Below are 6,860 nucleotides of genomic sequence, written 5' to 3'. Positions count from 1 at the left end.
TACAATCCTAGGACTGTAAATTCCATAATCTTGAACTTGCTCTACCAAAAGTGATGCCTTAAATAAAAAAGATTTGATGAAATATTGTTAATGAAGGGAAAGATAGAATGTAACTAATGAAATGACTATTGTAAACAATTACATGCAATGAACCTGTTACTTGATTGTGCAAGTATGTGAACTATTCATTGTGGACTGTGATTATGATGTTGGATCGGGTGTCACATACCGACACATATATTGGATTGAGTGTCATATTTTGATATATAAATATAGGATCGGGTGTCACATTCCGACACGTATATAAGATCGGATGTCATATTCTGACACATATATAGGATTGGGTGTCATATTCTGATACATATATGATTTGTGTATGGATTCCATGAGAGAATCAATGTGTGACTATCATCTGTGAGTTGATCTTGACTATATGTATGATGATAAAGAAACTGATCAGATTATAATTGAGCATGCCCATCCTGTGTAATAACTGATATGAAAAGACTGAAGGTCCTAGTGTTATCATGTTGACTATTGTAATTGAGATTTACCTTGTGAAACTGTACATTTTTCTTGAATGGTAAAGTGATAATATGTTCATGTATATGCTTGATTGGATTATATTATGGGTGCTAGATGTATCCGCATAGTAGGTATGAGGTTGTGGGTAAATCGGTGGAAAGTAATTAGTGTGTTGTTAATGGAGATTAATGACTTAAAGTCAGTTATTGTTGATGCCCTATGGGAACCTGGGTTAAAAAGAGGATTGGGAGGTTTTCAGAGATTCTGCCTCCAGGCAGGCCGCCCTGGCGGGAGGAATCTCACTGTGGCGAGGCCGCTAGAGCGGGATAGGTCCCGCCATGGCTGAACAGTAGTAGTTTGGAGTTGAGCTTTAGTCCCCCAAATATTTTTCTCTTCTAAGTGAGATGTTAATTATCCTAAGGTCATGTGATGGTGTGAAACTAAATATAGTAGACGGATTAGACGGAGTTAGTACTGGCCCGTAGTTTGAAAACTTCTCTATGTGATAGAAGGGCTAGGACTTTATCTATATTAGAGCTGACATCGGACCAATTAGAAAGGGTGAAATTTAGGTTTGAACGACTCTAATGAGGTTAATGGGAATGATAAGAGTTTTGCATAAGGTTTGGTGGGAAATCTGTTAACAACATGTTTCCTTCTTGTCGATTCCTTTATATTATGCGGTAGGTATCGGGTTAACCGATGATGCCTACCAGTACTATCACGACCCAACCCCGTAGGCCGTGACTGGCTTTCGACCTGTACCCCATATTCATAACTATTAGATGTGGTCAAATTGAACTACGAACAACATGATAACGTACCTACACCGGCACTATTCTAACATTTGTGCCTTGAGGAGCTGTCACTAAAAATCTCATGAAGGGACATACAAGCTGACAAGGTTGTCATTATGTGGTAATATTTACAATACATCGCATAGACACAACTGCATAAACCTTACATACAATCCACATATACATGTCTACAGATCTCTAAAAATATCAATAGGAACATATGACGGGACAGGGCCCCGTCGTACCCCTGGATAAATACATACATCAAAAGGTCAGTCTCACAAGCTAGGCTTCGATACAATGGAGCTCTCTCCAAACTTGCTGGGTGGAGTCTTAAGCTGGCGGATACCCAAATCACGTGTCTGTACCTCCGGACATAAAATGCAGCCCCCGAAGAAAGGGGGTCAGTACAATATATGTACTGAGTACGTAAGAATAAAACATCATAAAGAGATTACAGCTGAAATAGAGATGCAGGAGACAATTATGACAGTTCACAAATCACTGTACCTGCGTCTTAGGCCACAAGGTCATATATATCATCATCACATACTGTACCTGGCCCGCTAGGAAACTCGGTGTTATAATACATCACGATATTTGCACATACATGCCTACATAAGGTATTCGACCCTTTAGTGAGGGATCGGTGAAGAGAATAGGGTACATTTATATTGTACTGTCATCATATATATATATACATACATATTCGGCCCTCTAGTGAGGGACTCAGTGTTTCTTCCTTATATCACCATATATATCATCATATTTTATTCGGCCCAAGACTCGATGAATTATCGTATCGTCGCATTATCGCATTGTTATAATATCAAATCATCATATACTATATTATCTCCTCATATATTGCATCATATATATCCATCCCAGGACTCGGTGAAAGAAGTAGTAAAGCTGCGCACGACAACATTCCTGGCCCATTATGGGACTCGAGGAAAGATGGTTTATAGTATGCACGAGTAGAGTAGTGAGAAACCATATGCAACTAAGTCATCATCTAAGACTCAATGAAACAGTCAAGTGAGCCGTCACTTGAAGATCAGGGAAGTAATGATCTGAAGTACCCTTTAGATGTTATTAGGGATTATATCAATTGGGGCCTCAAGAATCATAGACGTGTATCAAGATATGCCACACAACTTATGCAATCAAGGATACAACTTATGCAATCAGACACATAGCTTAGGTAGTTAGGAAGATTTATCATCTCAGAGCCATAGAAATAGGAGCTTACATCTCCAATTACTTCAACATACAGAAGGCTCGAGAGTAGTAGCTCAACTACTCTAAAAACTTTAACATTCAAAAGTGAGTACAAGTCACGAGTCATACCCGGGACTTATAAATTGAATTACCTCCAAACTCTTATCATATATCCCTTACATAGTCTATAAGCATATGGACAGTTACATACCAATTTCTGTTCAACGTAAAGAAGGCTCAAGGACAGTAGCCAACCTACCATAAGAGCCTTAACATCAAGAAGTAGGTAGGAGACATGACTCATACTTAGAACTTAAGGGAAAGATAAAATATAACTAATGAAATGACTATTGTAAACAATTACATGCAATGAACTTGTTACTTTATGTTCTTTTTATACATATGTTTAAAAAGCACTTACCTAAGTTTCATTTTTTTCAAAATAATTGTGCAAGTATGTGAACTATTCGTTGTAGACTGTGATTATGATGTTGGATCGGGTGTCACGTACCGATACATATATTGGATTGAGTATCACGTTTTGATATATAAATATAGGATTGGGTGTCACATTACGACACGTATATAGGATCGGATGTCATATTCTAACACATATATAGGATCGGGTGTCACATTCTGATACATATATGGTTTGTGTATGGATTCCATGAGAGTACCAATGTGTGACTATCATCTGTGAGTTGATCTTGACTATATGTATGATGATAAAGAAACTGATCAGATTATAATTGAGCATGCCCATCCTGTGTAATAACTGATATAAAAAGATCGAAGGTCCTAGTGTTATCATGTTGACTATTGTAATTGACATTTACCTTGTGAAACTGTACATTTTTCTTGAATGGTAAAGTGATAATATGTTCATGTATATGCTTGATTGGATTATATTATGGGTGCTAGATGCATCCGCATAGTAGGTATGAGGTTGTGGGTAAATCAGTGGAAAGTAATTAGTGTGTTGTTAATGGAGATTAATGACTTAAAGTCAGTTATTGTTGATGCCCTATGGGAACCTAGGTTAAAAAGAGGATTGGGAGGTTTTCAGAGATTCTGCCTCCAGGCAGGCCGCCCTGGCGGGAGGAATCTCACTGTGGCGAGGCCGCTAGAGTAGGATAGGTTCCGCCATGGCTGAACAGTAGCAGTTTGGAGGTGAGCTTTAGTCCCCCAAATATTTTTCTTTTCTAAGTGAGATGTTAATTATCCTAAGGTCATGTGATGTTGTGAAACTAAATATAGTAGACAGATTAGACGGAGTTAGTACTGGCCCGTAGTTTGAAAACTTCTCTATGTGATAGAAGGGCTAGGACTTTATCTGTATTAGAGCTGACATCAGACCAATTAGAAAGGGTGAAATTTAGGTTTGAACGACTCTAATGAGGTTAATGGGAATGATAAGAGTTTTGCATAAGGTTTGGTGGGAAATCTGTTAACAGCATGTTTCCTTCTTGGCGATTCCTTTATATTATGCAGTGGGTATTGGGTTAACCGATGATGCCTACCAGTACTATCACGACCCAACCCCGTAGGCCGTGACTTGCTTTCGACCTGTACCCCATATTCATAACTATTAGATGTGGTCAAATTGAACTATGAACAACATGATAACGTACGTACACCGGCACTATTCTAACATTTGTCCCTTGAGGAGCTGTCACTAAAAATCTCATGAAGGGACATACAAGCTGACAAGGCTGTCATTACGTGGTAATATTTACAACACATCGCATAGACACAACTGCATAAACCTTACATACAATCCACATATACATGTCTACAGACCTCTAAAAATATCAATAGGAACATATGACGGGACAGGGCCCCGTCGTACCCCTGGATAAATACATACATCAAAAGGTCAGTCTCACAAGCTAGGCTCCGATACAATGGAGCTCTCTCCAAACTTGCTGGGTGGAGTCTTAAGCTAGCGGATACCCAAATAACGTGTCTGTACCTCCGGACATGAAATGCAGCCCCCGAAGAAAGAGGGTTAGTACAATATATGTACTGAGTACGTAAGAATAAAACATCATAAAGAGATTACAGCTGAAATAGAGATGCAGGAGACAATTATGACAGTTCACAAATCACTATACCTGCGTCTTAGGCCACAAGGTCATATATATCATTATCACATACTGTACCCGGCCCACTAGGAAACTCGGTGTTATAATTCATCACGATATTTGCACATACATGCCTACATAAGGTATTCGGCCCTTTAGTGAGGGATCGGTGAAGAGAATAGGGTACATTTATTGTAACACCCCTCAAAATTTTTTCCCTAAAATTCAAACCCTTCTTGTATATGGGTAGGGTCGAACTCGAGCATTGAGGAGCGTATGCATGAGCCGAAATGAGTCTTTGAGAATTTGAGCAGCGTTAGAGGTGAGGTAGGGTCATGAAGGACCCCTAGGATCAAATTAAATCCAAAAGATTCGTCGTGGCTAAGTTTGGGTGGGAGTTCGCATAAGGGGTCGACTTCTAACGACCTTATTTTTTGAAAGACGACAATCTGGGTAGCCCATGACCCATCAAATCAAAGGTCGTTGAGTCTTCTTTCCAACGCCACCAAGAATGAAACTTTTGGAGTTCGGAGTCGAAAGGTATGACGATCCTAAGATGAACTAGCACAGCAGAGATTTTCAAACCTGGGTTGCAATTGCTGGAAAACTGGGCTTGGCGCCGCAGTGGCACGACGCACCACTATCGCACCAGATACATGCCTCAGTAGTTTGGTCTCTGGCGCGGCGCGCCACTACGAGGTGTGCAGGTTTTAGGCGTATTTCAGCCTGGCGCTGCAATGGCGCGACGCGCCACTATCGCACCAGGTGCATTTTTAGCCTATTTTCAAAACTTTTGAGGAGGGGCAATTTGGGAACTTACCCAAATTATATATGTATTGCCTTTGGTCTTTTGGGAACACATTTATTAGCCTCGCTCTCTCTCTAAAAAGCCCTAGGAGCTTCTCTCCCTCTCTTCTTCTTCTTTTCCATTTCCAACAAGAAGAGTTCCAAGAGCTTCAAGATTTGAGTTCTCCATTGAAGACCCATCATCAAGGTTTTCTTCAAGTCTTCACTAAGGTATGTAAGGCTATCCAAAACATGGGTTGAGTCCACCCATGTGCCCTACTCTTGCCTTGAGGTTAGATGTTCATGAAAATAGAGTTTCTTAGTATGGTTTATGTTTGTATGAACTATGTCTCCTATTTATTTGATGATATATGTGTTGATGTTGTTGAGTTAAGAAGTCCCTAAAATCCATCATGTTAGTATGAGTTGATGGAGATGACTTGTTGTTACGTCTTGTTGACCTCTTTAGCCATGTGATTATGTTGCTTAAGTCAATTTTCTTAAATGTGCTATTCTACTTGAATTGTTGAGCGGAAGTCATAGAGTTGTGCTGAAGCTTGAGGAGATGTCATAAATGTTTAGCTAAATGAGGCTTGATTGAGTTGATTTGAGGGTGGAATTGACGAGTGGACAAGGTCCTAAATGAGACTTGCCATTATGACTTGATTGAGTTGAAATAAGAACCGAGTTGATGAGGTGGCAATGTACCACATAAAACTGGCCGTGAGGGCTTATTTGAGATGATTAGAGGAGTTTTATGAGCAGAGAGTCATGGGAGGAGTATCGAGCACCGAGGCGGGTGAGAGTACAGTCCATACTCGAACCCCAGAAACTACGCCGCCAACATAGGTAGGGATGGAACCGTTAAAGTTGGATGCTTCCCTTGGGATCGAACCGTTAAAGTCGGATGTTTCCTATTTTTATTGTTCTGAAATGATAGGACTTGACTAATCGATGGTATCCATGATTAGGGAGGCGTTCATGCCCTGGCAAGGTATGGACGGACGTGGCAACAACGTCTGATTGTTGTACTATCACTGGCGCATAGGTGATGGTTGTCAGTTAAGAGAAACTCCCATTTAGGTCTTGATAGTGCTCTGAGTCGGTTGAGTTGAGTGGTTTATGAGTTAGTCCCGTCTAAACTATTCTTGTTAGAGTTAGGACATTTGAGCGAGTTGTCCTATATTTATATATATATGTATGAGTTGAGGTGCTAAGTTGATGTTGATGTCTTCTTGATGTTTGTTTCATCCGGCCATTTTACATACTCGTACATTCCATGTACTGACGCCATTTGGCCTGCATCGTTTCATGATGCAGAGACAGGTACTAGCGATCATCAACCGGCGCTCCGTTGAAGATCCATATACGCTCCCAGCTAGTTGGTGAGTCCTCCTAGTTCCCAGAGGATGTTGAGTCTTCTTGTACAATTCTGTTGTCATTTCCT

The sequence above is a fragment of the Solanum dulcamara genome, chromosome 3 (assembly GCF_947179165.1).
Source record: "Solanum dulcamara chromosome 3, daSolDulc1.2, whole genome shotgun sequence".
In the NCBI taxonomy this organism is placed as follows: domain Eukaryota; kingdom Viridiplantae; phylum Streptophyta; class Magnoliopsida; order Solanales; family Solanaceae; genus Solanum; species Solanum dulcamara.
Note: the sequence above shows the minus strand (reverse complement) of the source record.